We start from the raw sequence: 24248 nt of genomic DNA, 5'->3' as shown, positions 1-24248 counted from the left end.
TAGACTTGTTGCAATGGAGAATGCACCAATGCATGGTGACTACCAATCAGAGTCCACTTGCTAACCAATCAACACTCTCTTCTCATACAGTATAAATATGTTGTTTCCCCTAACGTTGGTATTTTCTTGCGAATTGTCCTGGAGAGTGAAAGATGAAAAGTTTGGACAAAAAAAAGTCTCTCTTCAGCAGTACTCAAGTTCTGTATTACCCAAAGACTATTTAATTAAATACAGCTGGAATAAAAAGCCAGTTTCAGTAATGGTAAGGATGAAACTACAATATTGTTGTATAAAAGCCATCTGGTTAACTAATCTCCTTTTAGAGCAGGAAATCTGCTGTCCTCACTCAGTCTGGCCAATGTGTGACTCTGGAGCCATAGTAATGTGGTTGACTCTTAACTACCCACTGAAGTGCAAGTCACTCAATTGTGGTCAAGAAGGGGGTTCAGCACCATCTTTTCAATTGCAACTAGGGATAGGCAATAACTGCTGGTCAGCAATGCCCACATCCTCTGAATGAATAATAAAAAAAATCTTGATGAACATAAAAACTTGGAGTAGGATTTGATATGTGCTCCCAGCATTCAGCCCTCTACACTGGAAACACAATATCTTAAAAATTCAATCCAATCAGCCATCATAATGGAACTCTAATCCCATTAACACCATAAATAAAATGGACAAATATTTGCTAGGTTTTTAAAATAAATTGAGCCTGGCACACTTGTAATTTTCTTTTTAATCCCTCTGTTGAATATCAGAGCGTGGAATAAGAGAGAGGTGTAAAATAAAGTAATTTAACCTGGCGTGCCTGGCATGAAGGAAGTAGGTTTGGGTCAGACACCTGTTTTTAGTCCCCACCCTCCATTGGAGTTTAACTTTGGACAGGGTGTAAAATGGGTATCCTACTCAAAGCTGCCCTATTCCTTCAGACAGTGTAGGTTTAAGTTACCTCCTTTGTTTTTTTTCCCCTTTTCCCAAAATGGTTCATGTTCATGGAGTTGGATATGAGAAGGGTCTTTCATACAGGGCTAACATACAAGAAAGCTACAGATACATAAGAAAGAGTAATGGGCATTAGATACAATACAGATGGTAAATGCTGTGTGAGAAAGGGGCAATAGAGTTAAACCAGCAAGAAATTGTCGATAGACCTCGATTGATCTATGCTGAATCATGGTGAGATCTAGGGTTAGCTAAATAGGGTCAAAGAGCAGTTTGGAAATCTTACTATATAACCAGAAAGTGGTAAGTGTATAGCTGTCTGCAAATAGTAAGAAAGAAGACTGACGGATCAACAGGCATACATTAATGTAGCTTAAGGTTGTCCCAAAGTGTTTTATAACCAACAAGTACTTTTGAAGTTGCAATGTAGGAAATGCAGAAGCCAACTTGCATATGGCAAGGGTCCAGCAAACATCAACGAAATAAAATAACCAGACCATCTGCTTTTCCTGTTTTTTTTTACTTCCACTCGCGAGGGCAGATGGGGAATGTCTCCATCAAAAGATGGTGTCTGCCTCATTATTTCACTGAAGTGTCAGCCAAGATTGTGCTTAAGTCTCTGGAGCAGGACTTGAACATGTGACCTTCCAACTCAGAGGTGAGAGTGCTACAATTGAGCCACAGCTGGTACTGAGTGATGAACCTGGTGCAAATATACAACTGTTTCACTATCATTACTGACTGAAGGCAAAAGTATGCAAAGGAGGTGAACGATGCTATTAAAGTTTTTAAATAATAGTATTCCATTTTAGGCAGGCAATATTGCTCCAACCTTTTACATGAACAGGACTAGCACTGGTTTAATACACAGTGAAGCTTCCATTTACGCTATCTCTTTTTAGCCAACCTCAAATGAACACCACTTAATGTATCAATTTTTTTCTTCTAGTTTTCTACATTTATTATCATTGTGAACTTGCTGACTGAGTAACTGATTTCTGCTCCATTTTATATTATTGCCTGGTACCCACTAAGAGGTATATAAGATTATAAACAATTTAGAAAATATAAATCTGGAATACTACTTTAAATTAAACTATCACCGTAGGACTGGAAGATGGATTTTGTCTTCACAGCTCAGACTTCTATCTTGTGGAGTTGGTTGCCACTCCGAGCAGGTTCTAGACCAGGCAGGTGACTGGCTCTGCTCTACCTGTCAAATTGCTGCTCTGGCGGTGAAAACAAATATTTTCCCTGTGGTTAGACTGATGTTGGGCATCGTCTATTCTCTAGTACCCCACTAGCATGGCCCTGCTTCGTGTGTGCAGCTTGGATATCAGGTGATTGATTTGTCCCAGCCTGATCCTCTCGTGTGAAATCCAGGTGTTTTGTCCTGCTAGCTCCGTCAGATTGTGGTCAGAAACCCTCCTGGTTTTTAAATTATTTTTACAGTCAAAAACCTTTCATATCTCACCTCCACCACACCCTTCAGGTGATAAGTGTGGACCAAATGCGAAAGGTAAAATATTTCTAACCTGGATATTCAATTTATTTAGTGCCTTATATATAATTTAGGTTGTCACAAAATGAACTGTCCCTCAAAGTAGCAAGTCGCATTTGATTTATTCTCTTACCTTTATTTACGACAGAAGGGTTGATATTGAAAGCAAGCTAAGGATACAAATGCAGAAGGAGGAAGATCCTTAAGTTATGGTTAGGGACAGGATAGTCCTTTTTGACATGTTTCTGCCCAAACATGCTGGGAACACTAGAACCTTCAAAAAAAATTGGAAACATGGGCCCAAATCTTCAGGTCTCCTGATCATCGGAAATGGGACCTAAGTTGGGCGATGGGTGTCAGGACCCTGCGGAATTTCTGACGTATAGACATACGTGGATATTACTAGGAATGTTTAAACTTGCAATAGGCTGATTTTGTGCTGACGGGACCCTCTGCAAAAGTCTCCAACACTGAGCTTGGGGAGGAGATTTGGCCAGATAGGTGGGACTTACCTGGACACCTACCCTGGAAATGTTACACAGTTTAATACCTGGTCTAACTCAGTGGTCAGACAGTGCATCTCAACCGAACAACATAACTGACTCCTCTTCACACCCACCCCCAGTTGTGCCCCTGGGTATCCCTCTATCGGACACGACTGCCCTCTCCTGACCACCAGACATGACTGCCCTCTCCTGACAACCTCACCCACTTACTGGAAAACTTGGATCTTTTTAAAAATATAACTGAATACGACAGCTATGGGTGTGAAAAGGGGGCATGTTCTCCCTCCTTCCATCTGTTCATGCACCTGATGATCTTCTTCAAGGATGGCTGCACTGACCCTTTAAGTATTCAGCTGGGGTTGGAAGATATGGCTGAAAAATTGCCGAAGGGCTGTGTTGCAGAAATCTTCATGCACAGTGTCAATGTGCTCAACATCAACACTGACCAGAAAATTTGGGCCTTTATTAGCTCCCAAAAAAAAAATACTCCTAACAACAGCCAATAGTTGATAACTATGTGGAACTGTTGAAGGGCAAGTATGTATATGGTGGCTAATAGTTTGTCCAGGATGATCATAGAATTCAGCACCATTTCACCAGGTCCAAAACCAAAGAGGGGAATGAGAGAGAGCAAGAGTTGGGATCATGTTCCGATATTTGCTTTGTGGCAGATGGAAATTAGTGTTTTGATGGGTAGAAATTTAAAAAATGTTTTTTCATTAAAACGGGAGAGCTGTTATGCTCAAAAATTGATTGGTGGCAACGCAAGCCTACTCCATCTCATTTCCCCCAGCCCTGTCTTGAATTAGTTGCTGCTTTATATAAATTAACAGTGAGTTGATCAGTGAGGTACAGCTTCCTGTACCCTTCATACATCATACAAAATTGAAGACCTGATTGCCTGCTGATAGTTGGCAAATGTACAAGAGCTTCATTACAAAGTCAAATTTAATACAGGTGAGCAGGAAATGGGGCAACCACTACAATTCCTGCTTCAACATGTCCATTTAAAAGGATGGTGCCTCAGCGTGCTGCAATTGCCTACATAACGGAATTGGCTCCAAATCCACCAACATGAAGCTAATCGCCAACACTGTATCAATGCAAGTTACTGCATGCTTCTACACTTCCTCCATTGCTGTCAATGCCAATACTTTGCTGTGCTGTTACTTCCTTCTACACAGTCAAAAGGAAACTCTAAGTAAATGGTTCAAAGGTACTGTTATTTGCCTATTTTGTGTCGTATATCATGTTGTGAGTCAGTCCCATGGTGCTTTCCCTTGGTATGAATGTACTGTGTATAACTTCTAACCCTTAACCTGTAACTTCCTCCAAGTGATTCCCTGTTGAAGGGGTAAGCACAGTGGTTAACTGCATAGTTCAGTTGAAATGCTTGTCATTTGGGTGACCTGAATTCAGTAAAGTGAACATGTGTGGGTGTTGGATGAGCACAGAATTGAGGTTGCCTGTGTGGTGCCCCAGCTCTTGAATAATATTGAATGCAAGCATGCATGCACAGTTTAGATTTCCACATGAAAAATGGCATCTTATATGAGGGAAAGAGAGAAGTAAGAAGCCAGTTATTTATATCATGCCTGAACAATTGCTTTGAATGCAGTAAAGCCAATGGATTTTCTTTGTAATTCATGGAATGTGGGCAGTGCTGGCAGGTCAGTATTTATTACGCATCCCTAATTGCCCTTGAGAAGGTGGTGGTGAGCCACCTACTTGATTCACTGCTTTCCGTGTGGTGTAGGCAACCCAGCAGAGCTGTTAGGGAGAGTGTTCCAGGATTTTGACCCATCATTGATGAACAAACGGTGATGTGTTTCCAAATCCAGATGGTGCGTCACTTGGGGACGTAGTCAAACATTGCAGCCAGTTAGCACATGGCAAAGTGAGCAGCAGGCAAATAAGCAGATGCCTAATTTAAGGAGAAATGTTAGTCAGCACCAGAGGAGATTTTAATGCTTTTCTTTAAGTAATGTCATGGCATCATTCATATCCACCTTAGCTGGCACCCCTTTTGTACGTCAGCAAAGTGTCTGCCTAGACTATATGCTGAGAAGTTGTAGTGGGAATTTATCACAATCTCTCTGACCCAGACATGAGACTGTTAGCAAGTAAGTCAAGCTAGCACACAGAACAAATTGTACCTTGAACAGTCGACACTTTCAGACAAGAATTGGAATTTCTTTTTTTTTAAATCCAATAAATTGTCAGTTATGTTACTGTCTTTTGAATTCTGCCAAGATTTAATGCTAGATATTTGTCTCTGAAATGTAATTTTTTTCCTGAATTTTGCTCATTCTGTGGGGAATAAGGAAGTATTAATTCTCTGGATAATGGTGCTAGTGGGGGGTGAGAACAGCAGAAGGATGGCCTGACTTGAGACACCAAGTGCAAATACCAAAGGTTTAGGGAAGACTCTTTTTTTCTATAGAATGGTTACGGCACAGAAGGAGGTCATTTGACCCGTTGTGTCTGTGCAGACTCTGTAAGAACAACACAGCTAATTCCACTCCACCCTTCTCTTTCACTGTAGCCCTGCAAATATTTTCTCTTTAGGTGTTATCCAATACCCTTTTGAAAGCTATGATTAAATCTGCCTCCACCATGGGCAATGCAATGCAGATCCTAACCACTCACTTCATAAAGTTTTTCCTCATCTTGCCTTTTGTATCTTTTGCCATTCACCTTTATTCTGTGTCCTCTGGTTCTTAATTGTTTACGCCAATGGGAACAGGTTCTCCCTATCTGCACTATCTTGACCCCTCATGATTTTGAACACCTCTATCCAATTTCCTCTCAACCTTCTCTAAGAAGAACAGTCCCAGCTTTTCCAATCTAACCTCCTAACTAAAGTCTCTCATCCCTGGAACCACTCTTGCAAACCTTTCTTCTCTTAATGCCTTTACATCCTTCCTAAAATGTGATACCCGGAACTGAACACAATACTCCAGTTGAGGCCGAACTAGCCTTTTATAAAGGCTCTCGCCATAGCCTCCTTGCTTTTATACTCTCTATGCATCTACCTATAAAGCTCCAATTTTTCTTGTCTTGTTAACCATTTTTCTCAACCTACTCTGCCACTTGCAGCAATTTGTGCACCTAAAGCCCAACCCCCCCCCCCTCCCCCCCAACCACCCACCGCCTTACCGAGGTCCCACTGTTCCTGTACCCTTTTTAGAATTGTATCCTTTATTTTATATTGTCTCTCCTCATTCTTCCTCCCAAAATGAATCATTTCACTCTTCTTTGCATTAATGCTGCCACTGTCCCTTATATTCCATGGGCTTTAACTTTGCTGACAAGCCCATCATGTCCTGTCCTTTCTTTATCAGCCACCTTCTGGCAGCCCATATACACCCATATAAATCGCATTACCCTCATCACCCCTCTCTGTTACCTCATCAAAAAACACAAGTTAATTAAAGATGATTTGCCCTTAACAAATGCACGTGCTGAGCTATTGTCAAACCTGGTGCTAGTTTGAGTTCTGGTGGGTTGAGGATGTGCTGAGAAAGACAGCTGGCATTTTTACTTCTCTTTAGCCCTGAAGAAGAGTCATACGGACCCGAAATGTTAACTCTGTTTTTCTCTCCAGAGATGCTGTTAGACCTGCTGAGTTTTTCCACCATTTTTTGTTTTTGTTTCAGCTGGCTCATTGTATTGTTTCTGAATTTGTCTTTGCTTTTTGGTTATTCAAACATTATCTTTTTATTTTCTCTGCTAACACCTTGCTGGTTATCCATAGACACTGGTGTCTCAGCCACATGGTCATTATTCACATGTGAGTGTAGGTGAACCATTTGTCTGTAGGGAGCATTACATGATTCTGCCCTCATGCAACGCATGCATGCAAACACATTGTAATGAGGAGTGAGGATTCGGGCTGATTTCTCCTTTTCTGCTCCACCAAAGGAAGCTGAGGCCAGATGTACCACAATTAAGGTCATTCTAGAGTAGTCTCGGCACAAACTAGGAATTGTGTCTGGCAACTTTTAGTTCTGTGTGACTCATCCACTTGTTGAGCTATTGGGAAGGTGGGTAAACCTCTCAATCCTGTTGGCGTCCTGTACTCTATGTCTTAGTTTTTTTTTGAGTGTAGTTTTGTAATTAAATTCAATCCTTCAGCCCCAGTTGAGTCGTAGCTGCTGAAAGCATGGAAGATTTATAGTCATGTTACAGGAAGGGAGGAATGTTTTGGGGGATTTTTGTTGGACCAAAATTCCTATTAATCAGGCTGCTTGTTGGCACTTGGTGTTTAAAGAATATTTCCCTTGAGGAAATGTTTAAGAATTTCTATTATTCCAACACTTTTCAGTGCCAAATGCCATTACTTGCAAAGACTTTTTCTATATGGGTGGCTCCACACTGACTTCAGAGAATTGCTGGTGTTACAGTCCAGAATGTGCTAGGGTTAACCATTTCACTTTGGCCTCCTTTAAGTATTGCATCTTTACTTGAGGTTGTGGCATTATCAGTGATCGAAGTACTTGTAAGCTATCCTTTAGTCAAATTTGAGGTAGTATAATGGGCACCCTTGAGAACCCACGGATGAAAATACCGGGAAGTTTTTATTTGTTTATGGGATGTGGGCTTTGCTGGCTAGGCCAGCATTTATTGCCCATCTCTAATTGCTCTTGAGGGTGGCATTGAGCTACTTCCTTGAACCACTGCAGTCCATGCAGTGTAGGTACACCTACAGTGCTGTTAGGGAGAGAGTTCCAAGATTTTGACCCAGCAACAGTGAAGGAACGGTGTTATATTTCCAAGACAGGATGGTGAGTGACTTGGAGGAGAACTTCCAGGTGGTGGTGTTCCCATGTGTCTGCTGCCCTTGTCCTTCTAGATGTTAGCAGTCGTGAGTTTGGAAGGTGCTGCCTGAGGAGCCTTAATGATGTTGGTGAGTAATCTAGGGCCCAAGTCCTCAGAGGAGTGGCAATCCCCATTGGATTGCCACTTCCTCCTATTTTTTACACAGCACCGGAACTCTGCATTTCTCGCCAGGCCTTCTGAACTGGGCTTCTTCAGAAATGTAGAGCACACCTGTTCTGGGAGTCCTTCTGTTATAGATGTCATTTTTCCAGACAGGTTTCTCATAAGAAACAGTGAACTTTATTTCCAGGGCTTCAGCAGCAATTACATGTTTCCATCAAGAACCACAATTAGACACAAACTCCACCCCTAAGGTTCTCTGTGCTTTGGGCTGATTTGTTCACACTGTCCCGTGATACTGCACAGTACAATAAGTCTTAAAGCTACAGTCATTACATTCCTTAAAGCTACAGCTACTACACCTTCTTCGTAGGGCAGGATTGTCAAGGGAAGCTAAGTCATGCCCCATTTTTATGGCACGAGCAGCTGTATTTTACTAAGTCTTCATTCACTGATGCATTGAAAAGCTTTGGGATATTTAAATAACTTTTCCCAGTTAGTGAATGAGTTTGAGTGAGGTAAGTGGGTTGGATGGTAAGGCAGGTCAATTGGTGGGGTCAGGTTGAGGTGGGGTATGTTGGAGGGTTGTGGAGGTTTGGAGGGTCAGGGAGGGGGAGCTTGGAGGGATGGTGGGGGGACATGGTGGTCAGTTGTATAGTTAGCCAGGAGTTAGACATGGGTTTTTCCTGTCTAACATTTCCTGGGTAACTGTTCTGGTAAGTAAATCAGAACCCTCCAAAGTCTCTCTCACTTGGAGTTTGAGGCTTTTTTGGAGGGTTCCAGATGCAGTGGAATTGCCCATCAGAAGTTTAAAATTCCCGGGCAATTCCCACAGATTATTTGTGTTGGGGCTTCCGAGGGGTCCCCCAGTGCATCATCTGGAGTACAACCATCCGGAGACCAGAAGATTTGGGTTATTAATTTTGCGCGATAAATGTAAAATATGTTATAGTGAATGGGCAGCCCACCTTACATCTTCCCTGACAGACTTCACAGGAAATAATAATGTGCTGGCAATTTTGTTATCACTTGTTTTACACCATGGCAGAAAGTCAATATGACTGCCATTGTGTGATGAGGTACTGAGCAATTCTGACTAGGAAGTTCCCATTCAATCCCCAACCCATGGGTTAACTGATCTCAGCCAGCATAGAGGTGATGCTTTTATTCTCAGTGCTTCCACAAGAGGAAAGGGAAAAATGCACTGAACCGTGGTTGTCATTCTTGATCATTATCCAGGGATCCTTGCATACATGTGGTGGTGGTGTGTGGTTAAAGGTGGGGGTGTGGTGGTGTGTGTTTTATCACAATCAAACCGCATGTCAATATTCAACAAGAGCAACAACAACTTAAATTTATAATAGTACCTTTAACATAATGAAACTTCCCAAAGCACTTCAGAGGCATTATAAAACAAAGAATAACACCAAGTGACACAAGGAGATAATTGGTCAGACAACCAAAAGCTTGGTCAGAGAGTTAGGTTTTAAGGAGTGTCTTAAAGGGGGAAAGCGAGGTAGGGAGCTGGAGAAGTTTAGGGAGGGATTTCCAGAGCTTAGGGCCCAGGCAATTAAAGGTAATAAGAGGAGCACAGATATCTCGGCAGTTTGAGAGGCTGGAGGAAATTAGAGGTGGGGAGGTCATGGAGGGATTTACTTAACCGGGAGCCAGTGTAGGTCAATGAGCATGTGGGTGAAAAGGATTTGGTGCAAGTTATGGCGCAGGCAGCAGAGTTTTAGATGACCTCCAGTTTATGGAAGGTAAAATGTAGGAGACTGACTGGGATTTCATTCGAATTGCTAAGTCTAGAGGTAACAAAAGCATTGAAGGATTCAGCAGCAATTGGACTTAGGTGGACTTGACCGATATTACAGAGATGGAAATAGGCGGTCTTGGCAATGATGCGGATATGTAATTGGAATCTCTTCTTGGGCTCAAAGTTGTGAATAGTCTGATTGAGCTCAGACAGTTACCAGGCAGAGAGATGGAGTCAGTAGGTAGGGAGCGGAGCTAAGTGGAGGGGACCGAGGCTTCAGCCTTCACAATATTTAATTGGAGGAAATTTCTGCATGTCCAAGTACCGAATGTTGGATAAGCAGTTTTACAAATTACAGACTGTCTAGGCTGGCACAAGAAAGATAGAAATATACATGGGTGAGGTAGCAAGCAGCAGGCAATAACTAATAGAACCTTAGACAAGTGAGTAAGCAACACCTTCTGGAGAGGAGAAAAGAGTTTGTCAGTTTAAATATAGAACAATAGACATTTACAGCACAGAAGGTGAGTCAAATGACCTATATTGTGTGTGAAAACTCTCTGCTAGGGCAATATTCCACTCTCTTGCTGTCTTCCTTTAGCCCCATACCACCTTCTGCAGACAGTACCCTAACTCTGGCCTGGTCATTTGAAGGAGGCCTTTGGTGGCACAACACTTATGGCTGAAGGCTTTATTAAGACTGAAAGCTTTGCACCTTCAACATTAACATTATTCAAGTGTTTGCTTGTGTCCAACTGATAGTTGAGTAAAGGGCTGGGGGGTGTGGTTGTGGAAGGAAAAGATGGAAAGTAAAATGAAAGCAAAGTCACTGTGAATTGTTCTTGGTAGATCTGTTCAAGCACCTCTTCAGGTGTACAGAGACACATTAATAGATTTCATAGCTTTAAGTTATGGTCTTCTATTGATACTAACACACTAACACCCTCCACTCCTTCCCAACCTCCTGACCCCATCTCTTCTTCTAATCCCACCCCTTGCTGTGTATTCACTATACCCTCTGAACTTCCCTCTCTGATGCTGAATGTTCTGCACTCAGCAAAGGACTCCGTTTTATCTGCTTACGTCCTCACCTCAATAAATTTCAGGCTCGGCACGATGCTGAGCTCTTTTTCCGTTGTTGTCATCTCTGTGCTCACTTCTTTGGGCAGGAACCCTCCCCCTTTCAAAGAATCCTCTCACTTGCCTCCAGTATTCTCCCTCTACCTGGACCCCCCTCTCTCTGACCTCTTACCTGCTCTTGACCTTTTCACTGAGAACTGTCGGCATGACATCGGCCATCTTCATTTCTCTGCTCCTCTCACCCACTCTAACCTGTCATCTTCTGAACTTGCTGCACTCGGTTCTCTCAGGTCCAACCCTGACTTTGTTATCAAACCTGCTGACAAGGGTGGTGCTGTTGCTGTTGGCGTACTGACCTCTACCTTGCAGAGGCTGAGCGCCAACTCTCGGACACTTCTTCCTACCTCCCACTGGACCATGACCCCACCATCGAACATCAAGACATTGTCTCCAGGACTGTCACTGGCCTCCTCTTTTCTGGAGATATTCCCTCCACAGCTTCCAACTTCATAGTCTCCCAACCTCTCACAGCCCACTTCTACCTCCTTCCCAAAATCCACAAACAGGACTGCCCCGGTAGACCCATCATGTCAGCCTATTCTTGCCCCACGGAACTCATTTCTTCCTATCTTGGCTCCATTCTCTCTCCCCTGGTCTAGCCTCTTCCCACTTACATGCATGATTCCTCTGATGCGCTATGTCATATCAACAGTTCCCAGTTCCTTGGCCCTAACCGCCACCTCTTCACCGTGGATGTCCAGTCCCTTGACACCTCCACTCCCACCAGGATGGTCTAAGGGCTCTCTGCTTCTTCCTTGAACAGAGGTCCAAACAATTTCCATCCACCACCACTCACCTCCACCTGGCTGAACTTGTTCTCTCACTGAACAATTTCTCCTTTAACTTGTTTCACTTCCTCTAAACGAAAGATGTGGCTATGGGTACCTGCACGGGTCCCAGTTATATGCCTGTCTTTTTGTGGGGTATGTGGAACATTGCTTGTTCCAGTCCTACTCAGGCCCCCTCCCAACAGCTCTTCTTTTGGTACATCGATGATTGCATTGGTGCAGCTTCATGTTTTCATCTAGACCTGGAAAAATTTATCGACTTTTGTTTCCAATTTGCACCCTCTCTCACCTTCATATGGACCATATCCGACACTTCCCTTCCCTTCCTTGACCTCTCTGTCTCCATTTCTGGTGACAGACTGTCCACCAATATTCATTACAAGCCCACTGACCCCCACAGCTACCTCAACTACAGCTCCTCACACCCTGCTTCCTGTAAAGACTTTGTAGTAATCTGATGTGGAATATACCTTTTAAGACGAGTGTTGTAATGTAAGATCACATGATCTTAATACCCAGTAGCAGGGTAATGCAGGCTACCTCTGTGGGAGAGTCTTGAGTTAGATACTGAAGAGTGAAGACATAGTTTTGAGTTGTGAGTGCACGAATGTAGCTGCTGAGTTTCGTTTGTAAATAAACAGTATGTGTTTATTCTAACAATAATCTACTGAGCGTCTCTTTCTCTGTACCAACTTGGTCACCCCAAAACAAGCATGCAACACGGATTCTTTAGCCCCAATAAATCAAGGGCACTGGATCCAACAAGACTCTATCCCATTCTCTCAGTTCCTTCACCTCTGTCGCATCTATTCTGATGATGCCTCCATCCAAAATGACGCTTCTGACTTGTCTTCCTTTCGTGCCCCCCCCCCACCCACACTGTGGTTGACAGCATGATGCCACCACCAAACACATCTTCCCCTTGCTCCCCCTGTCAGCATTCTGTAGGGACCATTCACTCCATGACACCTTGGTCCACTCCTCCATCACCCTCAACTCCTTATCCCCTTCCCACGGCACCTTCCCATGCAATCACAGAAGATGCAACACCTGCCCCTTTACATCATTCCTATTCCTCCTCACCACCCAAGGCTCCACACACTCCTTTCAGGTGGAGCAGTGCTTCATTTGCACCTCCTTCAATTTGGTCTGCTGCATTCACTGCTCTCAACGCGGCCTCCTCTACATTGGAGAGACCAAACACAGACTAGGCGACCACTTTGCGGAACACCTTCGGTCTGTCCGCAAGCATGATCCAGACCTTCTTGTTGCCATTTTGACACACCATCCTGCTCTCATGCCACATGTCCGTCCTTGGCCTGCTGCAATGTTCCAGTGAAGCCCAATGCAAACTGGAGGAACTTGATTAGGCACTTTACAGCCTTCCGGACTTAATGTTGATTTCAACAACTTCAGACCATGAGATCTCTCCTCTGCCTTGACTCCTCTTTTAATCTATTGTTTGTTTATTTTTATTTATTTTTAATTTTTTCTGATACTTAATGATTTGTTCATTTTTTATCCTTTTCCCCCAACCCCTCCCCACTCAGGGCCGTCTATCACTTGTTTTTATGTTTTGCTTTCACCGAGTACTGACCCTTGTTCTGCTATTAACACCTTCTATCTTACCTTTATGTCACTCGGCATCTTCTTTACTCTTCACCACTACCATTAACACTCCCTTTGTTTTGTGTCCATGACATCTTTGTCAATCTCTCCTTAGCTGAACCTAACCCTGACCTTCTATCTCATTCCACCTGCTCCATCCCCTCTTACACAGTATAAAATCCATCATATGTCTGCTTCCCTTTAGCTCTGAAGAAGTCATATGGACGCGAAACGTTCATTTCCCCACAGATGCTGCCAGACCTGCTGAGTTTTTCCAGCATTTTCTGTTTTTATTTGATTTCCAGCATCTGCAGTATTTTGCTTTTATTTAAGTTATAGTCTTTTGACCAGTATTTATGTAAAGTAAAAGATCCCTGTTTCCTCCAAACTGCACTAGTGCATGGCTGTGCAGCAATCCGGACTGTAGTGGGCAATATAAACAGGCCACACACAACCAACCTCCCCTTTTAAGATTTACAAAAATGTGTGCATGATTTTGCTAGGATAGGGAGTTTCCATGATTCAGGGTACCACTGAGGCACACACGTGGTTTTGCCGACTCTGCCCCTCAATGGTGAGATGGACCACAAAGATTGCCACTCATTGAATGTGCGGTTGGCCTGTGACTACGCTCAGCACGTCATGCTGGTGAACGCCTGCTATCCTGGTACCAGTCGTGATGCTTTCAATCTGGCCAGTCCACAGTTCCCTCAATCCTTTCAGTCACCACTTCAAACTAGAGGCTGGCTGCTGGGTGACCAGGGCTATCCACTTTACACCCGGCTCATGACTTCACTCTGTAACCCAACCACAAGTGGCTAGCATGTATGCAGTGAGTTATGAGAAACATCATGGGAGTAGACCACTGGGGAGCCGAAGCAATCTTTCTGCTGCCTCGACTGCACTGGAGATCCTCTGGTGCTCACTAGTGTGAGTCCCATCCCTGGTGGTCTGCTGTATTCTCCACAACCAGGCCATCATGAGAGCATAGCCTTTGTCACCAGGGGTATGGTGAGTATCTCAGGAGAAAGAGGACGAGGATCTCCCTATTTGACTGGTTCCTATGAACATCCTTATTATAGAACATCCCACACTGGAGCATCACATTGTTAAGGACCATCGCAGCATCCTGTTGGCCACAATGTTGAAATAAAAACCACCATCAAATAGCCATTCCATAGCAACTTTATCCAATAAAACTTCAATTTTCCATATAATTCATCCTGGGGTGTTTGCTTTGTGACTGTCTTGTTGAGTGCCTTTGTCTGGCCTGTTGTGCCTATGCAGCGCTACCCCAGTGGCTGCAGGATTGCTGGTGGAATGTTGCTGACTTTCTGTGGGGAGACTGCAGGATGAGCTCCTTTTGAGCAGCTCTGGATCTAGAAGGCCCGGCTTCAAATTGAACGCTTCAGCCTGAGCGGCAGTGGTCTGGGCTGACTGAGCGCAGCTTCAAGGGCACTGGCAGAGCAGCAGCAATGGGGGCACAAATACAGTCATCCCGAGAGAGGACTACAGGTTCAAGCTCTATGGAGCCAGTGCCATTTGCTTGGGGCGATGCCTCAACAACTCTCGCAATCTGTTGGAGGGCAGATTTGCTGGACTGCTGTGAAGACCCTGCATGTCCCTTTGAACACTGGTATCTACATCCATGATGGCAGAAGTCTGAATGTACGTGGCAATTAGCAGCAGCATTCTGACATTGGGCGCCTGCTGCTTCTGCTGCAAAGGAAGCTGTGAGATTGGCCATCAGACCCTGTATCATGGTTTAGTTTGCAAATAGACTCATGGAGTTGGCCACCTCTTCCATGCTAGAAAGGTTGGGTTCTGAGCTCTATGAACTCCGTGTCAACTTGGAGTCGGTCTCCTGCATAATCTAGGGCAGTGACGTGAGGCTTTTTGACAGGCCTGCCAATGCACTGAGTATTTCTTTGTATGTCCATCAGCCATTTTCTGTATGCTGACCCATCAGAATTCTCAGCTGTGTCCTCTGCAACAAAAACTCATGCACAACCTTGCCCTTCAGCGAGCTGACACCCATGCTATCCTTGCCCTCCTGCCCTGGCTGCAGGCCACTTTGCTCAGATATCCCATGTGCGGATTCTCTGTGAAGCCCTCAAGTATATGCAGTGCCAATATCTGAGCTGTTGGCTGCAAGTGTCCGTTTGAGTGATGATGTTTCTTCATCGCCAGTGTTCTGCTTCCGTTGTGCTCCTGCACCAGACCCTGATCAGGTGGCAGTTCTCGGGTATCTGCAAGGAGAAAGGCACAAGGGTAGGATCCTGGTGAGGGAAGGAAGGGCAAAGCAAGAAATGCATATTGACACTGCAGCGTGTAAATCAGAAAAGATTGAGATGTGAGAGAAATGGGATGTGGGAAGGTGGGTTGAGTAGGACCATACTGTCATCTGGCTTTGGCATGTAGAAATACTTAAGGTAATTGGGCAGCGTCAATATGGCTTTGAGAGAGGGAGATCATGTTTAACCAATTTATTCTTTGAAGAAGTAACATGTGTTGTGGGTGTACTGTACTTAGATTTCCAGAAGGCATTTGATAACGTGCCTCATCAAGGTTATTGCAATAAATAAAGTTCATGGTGTCATAGAGGGTAACATATTAGCATGGATAGAAGATTGGCCAACTAACAGGAAACAATTGGCATAAATGGGTCATTTTTCTGGTTGGCAAGATGTAACGAGTGGTGTGCCACAGGGATCAGTGATGTGGCCTCAACTTTTTACAATTTATATAAATGACTTGCATGAACGGACCGAAGGTATGGTTGCTAACTTTGCGAACGAGACAAAGATAGATAGGAAAGTAAGTTGTGAAGAGGACATGAGGCTACAAAGGGAGAGGTTAACTGGGCAAAGATCTGATAAATGGAGTATAGTGTGGGAAAATGTGAAATTTTCCATTTTGGCAGGAAGAATAAAAAAAAAAGTATATTATCTAAATAGTGAGAAATTGTAGAGCTCTGACATAGAGGGATCTGGGTGTTCGAGTACATGGATCACAAAAGGTTAGTGTGCAGGTACAGTAAGTAATTAGGATAACTAATAAAATGTTATTGTTTATTGAAGGGATATTGAATATAAAAGTAGGGAGGTTGTGCTTCAGTTATACAGGGCATTGGTGAGACCATATCTGGAGTACTGTGTATAGTCCCCTTATTTAAGGAAAGATGTAAATGCTTTGGAAGCAGTTCAGAGAAAGTTTACCAGACTAATACCTGGAATGGGTGGGTTATCTTATGAGGAATGGTTGGACAGGCTAGACTTGTATCTGCTGGAGTTTAGAGAGTAAGAGGTGACTTGATTGAAACACAAGATCCTGAGGGGTCTTGAGAGGGTGGATATGGAGAGGATATTTCTTCTTGTGGGAGGATCTAAAATTAGGGGTCACTGTTTAAAAATAAGGGATCCCTCATTTAAGACTGAGATGAGGAGAAATTTTTTGAGGGTCATGAGTTTTTGGAACTCATCCTCAAAAGGCAGTTGAAGCAGAGTCTTTGAATGTTTTTAAGGCAGAGCTAGATAGATTCTTGATAACCTTTCACTCCCTTGTTTATTGAGGGTAGGCAGGAATGTGGAGTTCAGGTTACAATCAGGTCAACCATGATCTTAATGAATGGCAGAGCAGGCTCAGGGGTTGAGTGGCCTACTCGTGCTCCTAATTCGTATCCTCATATTCCCTCAGTGATGGCCACTCTAATTATGGCAGCCACTCTCTCTTCTCCCATGGGGTAAGGACATGTAGCCATGTCTGTTCCCCACTGTTTAGCCATTGTTGTCTCAGTTTGCCTGACAACCTGTCCTGCAAGAGAAAGGAAAGTGAGTCAGGTGCATTGTGTTTGGGTAATGTGGTTGTCTTGGTTGAATAGGTGGCAGTGTGAGATGTAGATGTCAGTCTTGCAGCAGTGTATGAGGGTTAATGAAGCAGAAATGCCAACTCTCAGGAATTGACTGTGAAAGATAACATTTCTCCGTGAAATTCACGCGAAACAGGACTGAAAACTCAGCATTTTTAACAGTCCTTTTGCACATATGCAGCTTGTCCTGATTGGTCACATCTGCACATGCTCCAGAAGGCCCAGTGCAGAGATAATGAGAAGTGGGCTCTGGTAAACGCATGTCATCTTGTTGAGCATGGAGCTTGCATGAAGCTGCCCCTTGGATTTCCTGTGACTCATTGTGCCTTTGAGACCCAGGTTGACTCTGGGAGATAGGTCAGTACGTGGGTGCTGAATCTCACTCTGAGAATTGGGTCCTCACCTTCCTTTGTTCAGCTCTCAGAATATTGGACCTCAATAGCTTACCACCAGCAGCACAGAGCAACAATATTCTTTGATTTCCCCTCCCCTATTCCCGCCTGCCCCTGACGGGCTTTAAATATCTGATAAAAACAAAAAGCTAAAAGCTACTGCGGATGCTGGAAATCCAAAACAAAAACAGAATTACCTGGAAATTACCTGCTGAGTTTTTCCAGGTAATTCTGTTTTTGTTTTAAATATCTGAACTCACCAACACCTGAGTTCTATGTCTTCAAATATTCCATCTGAGCTTCTACTCTGTCCAACCCTGGTTCTGATGTGTGCTGTGGCATCATTCGTTCTTCAATGTAGCTCAATGTTTTGTGTGTAAAGCATCACTCACACTTTGTATCGACAGTGACTAGGGGGAGAGGAGTTAACTCCTACATCGTATATACTTGATAAAGAGAAAGTTGCATGCTCGGGGGAAACTGCAAGGAGTGGGGAAAAAAATTGGATAACCATGTTTATACCCAGGTATCAGGTAGAATTTTTTAAAATTTGTAAAGCATTTTCAGATGCAAGGTTTAACAAAGAGCTCTAGCTTGTTATATATTAAATAAAATACTAATGAGGTTTACAAACCCACTGTCAATCCAAATCGGTTTATGTTTTTCAAAAAATAATTGTTATATCAAATCTCAATTTTTAAGAGCTTGTTTCATGCCTGATGGTGTGGGTTGGCTCTGGGTGAAGCTATGAATGTGAGATATGAGATGTGATTGAAGATTATTGGTCAGTGATGTGGTGCATGGAGCAGTGTGTTGGACTAGTCTTTCGGTTGCAAGGATATGTCATCTGAAGATGAATTCGCTGATCTTGATCACTTGTGTGAGGCCATTAAACTTCTAGAAATATGCGTTTCAGATCCTTGGGGTGACGCTGTCCACGTTGACCTCCATGGCTATCTGCTTCCTGCTTTTCTAAACTTTTGTCTAAGGGCTTCCTGTGGACACAGCTCATTTCTCTTCCTGTCCACCACCTACACCAGGGTCTCGAGTGCTGCATCAGAAAATCTGGGGATGGGCTCTGGCATGTTTGCATCATCTTCACTCTTCATGTCAGTCAGACAACACTCTTCTACAATGACTTCCAGTACGTGCTGCAGCCATAATGCACCTCCGTTTTAAAAGGCACAGGCTGGTTTTTAAGTAAGTGGTGCTAGCCTCGTACAAACTTGGGCCCCTTGCTGAAGTGATCAGCGCTGGACTGCTTGCCACTGTCGTTTAAATTAGCAGGCAGAACAAAGTTTGCCTTCTGCCTGCATTACTTTGAACAGGCATGACTAATTGCACATTACCATCCCCATGCCTGTGTCAGGGGCTATCAATTTTTTAGCCCATGCAATCGTTTATCATCTACCAGCCTCTGTAAAACAGTGATTTTTATTTTCAATTATTCCAGTATGAAGGAGTTCCTGCAAATGGTGACGAGTTCCTAGCCACTTTTCTCCTGTTCCAGCTTCCCAAAATTGATTTCAGCGACCTGAACAAAATCTGTATTACCAGTGCAGAAAAATGTTATATGCAGCAGTGAAAGTAAGTCATCAAATACAGGGAAAAAGATAAAAATGCACCCTAAAGATTGGACTTTGAAAAATCATGTTATAAACGTTTATTATAGCACTTAGTCCTTCAGTGATACCTATTTGTGTATTCATTCAGCTTCAAGCAGAAGAAACATTCCTTTCCTCACCTGCCCAGTGACTTACAGTATTTCTCTTCCACCATCCTTTTCTCACGTTCATTTACACACAGTATAATGGACTGTTGGAACCCTCTGGTACCTTCCCCAAGTGACTAATATTCATGTGTTTGACAGCAAGAAATCTGTCAGCACTCAGTGATGGAGGACATCATAATTGAGTCCAACCCTGTCTGTGTCTAGTGTTCATACTTGCTCAATTCCATGGCTAGGTTGGTGGCATCTCATCTTGAAGTGGAAGATTATGGATTCAAACTGCATTTCAGAACTTGGGCACATCTAGGCAGACACTTCATCTGTAGTAATGAGGGGCTGCTGTATTGTTGGAGGCACCGCCGATTGTTTGTGATGCTGCTTCTGCTTTAGTAGTGTCGTCATCACAGAATAATATCTGTATTCTGCCAAAATTTAAATGAAAGCCCTATCTGCTTTGCAGCAGTGTGTACCATCTACAAGATGCACTGCAGGATCTCAACAGGTCTCCTGAGACAATACCTTCCAAATCCACGGCTGCTAACATCTATAAGGACAAGGGCAGCAGACACATTGTAGCACCACCATCTGGAAGTTCCCCTCCAAGCCATTCACCTGTCTTGGAAATATATTGCAGTTCCTTCACTTTCGCTGGGTCAAAATCCTGGAACTCCCCCCCTAACAGCACTGTGGGTGTACCTACGCCATATGGACTGCAGTGGTTCAAGAAGGCAGCTCACCACCAAGGGCAGTTAGGGATGGACAATAAATGCTGACCTAGCCAGCGATGCCCATGTCCCATGAATGAATAAAACAAAACTATGGTTTCGGTGGAACTTAAATTCTATGCCACCAATTGCAGGTGGTTTTCCGAGTGTCCTGGCTAACATTTTCCCCTTAAACTAAAAACCAATTAATTGGTCAATAATTTTTATGCCTGGTTGTGGAATCTAGCTGTGTACAAAGTGTCTGCATTTCAAAGTTGTTACATATGTGAAACTCTGAGCAATGTGATGAGACACTAGCAATGCAAGCCTTTTCCTTTCTCATTACACATTTGCTTTCCTGACTTTTCCTGGTTTAGTTCTTCTCCTTACTTGGAAGAACCCCAAACATATCCGAACAGAACTTCAGGAAGAAATGTGGCAACCTTTTCCTAGATTAAGACAATTAAGATTTTTTGCAACCACAGACTTGGAGGTTTCCAATGGCATTGTGGTATTTCTGTTTTAAACAGGCCAGGTAGAGTGAAAAAAGCAACTTGCTCTCTAACCCCCTGATAAATGCCAGTTGGTGCTCTGCATGGTGTGTGGTGTAGGTTGTTAAATGTGGAACCCATGGCTGCGTAGGGGAATAGTGTTCCAAAACTTAAAACTCGGCACTGCAATGTGCTGTTTTTGAAGCAAAATTGTGCTGCTTCAGTATAACAAAGCATATGAAGACTTGCATTGAAATGGTGCCTGTCACAAACCTTGGAGGCCCTGAAACACTATACAATCAAGTAAGTACTTTTTAAAGTGTGATAATATCCTTTTGAAGTCTCCATCTTCCCATTTTGTAAAATAAATTTCACAATGACTTGCTATGTCACAATATGTTTCTTGCTTCGATTTTCTGATCCATTTAAAATAACATTGGCATTTCAAAGTAATGGTGATTGGAAAATCTTGAGCTTCAAGTGAAAGAGCAGGTAATGATGGAGTAACAGTAAAGGCCAAATTTCTGTAGTAATCGCTACCTAATGGACTTGTGGATTACCATCATGCTGGTGAATTGCACAAATCTGGCTACTGTCAGGCTCTGTTCCTGATAGGTGCTGAATTAGCCACTCTCAGACAGTTAATTGGGGGGCTTCATCTAGCCTCAGCACCATGCACTCCAAAGCAGAAATTGCTGTCAGCTTTTCTGCTGTGCATTGACACTCTACTAGAAAGTGGGTGCAAGAATGGCTACTTGAGTGTGATAAAGCACGGGAGGACTGCTGGCTCCCACTGAATGAGGTTGCCAACCGCCCCACTCCCCCTCCCCAGGATTGACCTCGAGTCTCCAGGAATTGGAGATCAACCTCCAGGACATTGTGCGTGCAATCCTGAGGAAAAATCTTAGGACGCGAGCTTTTAAATTTTCTATCAACATTTCTCTTTACCAGATTAAAAAATATTGAAAATAGGAGAAAAATGGCTATTTGGCTGATAGTCAAGCATCATCCAATTGGGTAATGAGTATTTTTCCTTTCCAAGTGGCATGGGAAAGCAGTGGGTCACAAGGATGGATGTGTCAGCCACCAAATGACTGGAGAGTGGGGGCAAGTCATGTGCTGAAATCTCCAGGAATACATTTAATCACAGTTGGCAAGCCTACCATTGAACCAGCTTCCACCACAAGCATGAGCCTTGAGATTGGAAAAACACACAAAAAAATGATCAGATGTATCTTTTGTGATAATTTCTCTACTACTGTAGCATTGTTGTATGAACCACTGAATAATTAACCTTGCAGTAAGGTGTAAGCCAGACATGAATGAGATTGTTCACAAAGCTTGATTTCACAATTCAATTTGATGGATAGTGGCTATGTTTGAATGAGACTTCGCATGTGATCTCTGTCTACAAAAAATACGGCTCATGTCCTTGACATTGACATCATTCAAAGCACCGTGGCAACCAACCGATCTGAAAATAAAGATTACACAATGAATTAGCAAAACATCTTGTTTCAATGATTTTCTTTTACAGAGCACACAGTGGCTGCAATGGATAGACTCATGTTACAGTACATGGAGTCATTGAAGGACATTAAACTATACACAAGAGGAAACCTCACTATTAATGTTTGCTTTTTTTCCAAGCCAAGCCGTTTGCTGGCAAAAAGTCTATGACCTAATTAAAAGCAGGAGTGTGTTTTTGTTGCATAGAGCTGTTTCAGAGGCTTCCCATAAAAAATCAGTGTTAATTCTGTTAGGATCTGTCCCAATCCTGATCATGAGGGCAAATTCCTTTGGTTGTGATACACAATGAACATTGCAAAAGCAGGAAAATTTCCTGGCCTTGCAATTTCCAGCAAAATTGTAGAAGGTTTTGAGACACTGAAAACCATAACCAAGGAGTGGGGCATTTGTGCATCCTGTGACAATTGTGGGTCTGCTGTAGAAACCTTTTACCCTTTTAGTAGTGTCAGTCTTTTAAGTAGGTTCAAAACCCTTTACATGCTGGATTAGCTCTCACTGCTTGATATCATCGTGTACAATAGCATAACTCAAAAGCATAACAATAGTATCTGATTTGAGTATTCAAAAGGGCACACTATATCACAATGAGTTTTTTGCTTGGATTTTCTGATCTATTTAGTATGGATCAGAAGTATTCAAAGCATGTTTGTACATCTCCAATCTACTTGAAGGCAGGCCAGGAAAATACCTGGTGAAATGAGGTCCACTGTGAATTCTTTTTCACAGCAATAGTTATGTTCAGATTCAATTCAATTCAGTGCAACTTATCCTTGTGTAACAATACAAAGTGCTGAACTTGTTGTGCTTCTCCGCATCAATAGATCATCTTAATTGACTTAAGGAAGTTTTGTGGTGCATTGGTAGCATCCCTGCCTAGAAGCTCTGGGTTCAATCTTGCTTCCAGACTTGACGGCCATGCAAGGTGCGTTCATGACATGGCCAAACAGGTTGATTATCAGTCTGTAAATCCTTCCAATATACCTGATGGCAGGCAGTAAGAACAGGTGCGTTTCCTAGTCAGCAATACTGCAGAAGGCAATGGCAGTACTTTGCTAAGCATAATCTTGGACCAGTCCAATGGAAGTCCATGGTCGCCAGCCAATGCCTCCTTAGGGTATGGTACCTGAAGGAGGAGGAATTGACTTAAACAAAGTAACTCCTAAATGTCCTTTTGCATGCTAAGCTTCAAAGCCTGGCAAAATTATGCCTTTGCAACTTGCTGAGTGCCAATGTGTCTTTTTTTTTCATCTACCTGTGTTCATCCACATAGGGAGGAAATCTGTACATCGCCTGGGGCCAGCACAATGGGTATGAGGTGGCTATTGATTGTTTCTAATAGACTTAATGTCAAAGCCAAGCTCATTAGCATTTTTAGAACAGTTCATCTAAGTAACCTTTAAAAAAAAACTGTGAAATCACTTTGTTGCAAAACACAATGCTTAAATGTGTAACAGTTTGCATAATATCCTCAATGTGGATCAGAAAACTATTGTAAAATATTCTAAAAATGTTACTGCCCTACCATTGGATTAACCATGGAATCTCTAAGGATGATTTTAACCCTGCCTTTCCTATTAGAAAGGGGAAAATGGGACATTAAGTTTGCTGCACTACCCTTCCATTCCCACTGGCCACCATTTTAACTGTGCCTTTTTTTAAAGTCAGCTGAGATGCAAACAAAAAAATGGACAGGAACTTCATGAATAAATACAAATCAAGGTTCTGGGGTGCAATTAAGGCACTGATGCCATTCTAACACACATTCCTACAAGTCTTGCCCAGCACCCACTCCACCAGTAAAACCTCTTGAGCCACTGAAGCAATATTTGAAGGGACAAGCACCTATGGGAAATTGGATCACAGGTTCTCGGAAGTTTTTTTTTATTCATTCACGTGGGATGTCGGTGTCGCAGGCTAGGCCAGCATTTGTTTACCACACCTAATTGCCCTTGAGAAAATGGTGGTGAATTGTCTTCTTTCACACTCTAGTCTGTTTGGTGAAAGTGCCCTCATAGTGATGTTAGGTAGTCAGTACCAGGATTCTGACCCAGTGAGAATAAAGGAAGGGTGGTATATTTCCAATTCTGGATGCTGTGTGACTTGGAGGGGAACCTTTAGCTGTCGGTGTCCCCATCCATCTGCTGCCCTTGTTTTTCTAGGTAGTATAGGGTGTGGATTTGGGAGGTGTTGTCAAAGAAGTCCTGGTGTGTTGCTGCAGTGCATCTTAGAGATGGAACATACTGCAAGCATGGTGTGCCAGTGGTAGAGGGAGTGAAGATCGAAGGTAGTAGATGAGGTGCCAATCAAGCGGACTGAATTTTGATGGTAGGGGATTCACTCATGATGAAT

At 43.1% G+C, this 24248-nt stretch overlaps 1 protein-coding gene across 3 annotated transcripts in view; it reads left to right on the top strand.

Annotated features, from left to right (window-relative positions):
• The window catches only part of lsp1a (lymphocyte specific protein 1 a), a 371560-nt gene that overhangs the window by 232699 nt on the left and 114613 nt on the right, over positions 1–24248 (top strand). The gene's annotated exons all lie outside the window — the stretch shown is intronic.

This window comes from Cetorhinus maximus, chromosome 9 (assembly GCF_964194155.1).
Source record: "Cetorhinus maximus chromosome 9, sCetMax3.hap1.1, whole genome shotgun sequence".
In the NCBI taxonomy this organism is placed as follows: Eukaryota; Metazoa; Chordata; class Chondrichthyes; order Lamniformes; family Cetorhinidae; genus Cetorhinus; species Cetorhinus maximus.
Note: the sequence above shows the minus strand (reverse complement) of the source record. Positions and strands in the feature narration are given on the sequence as shown.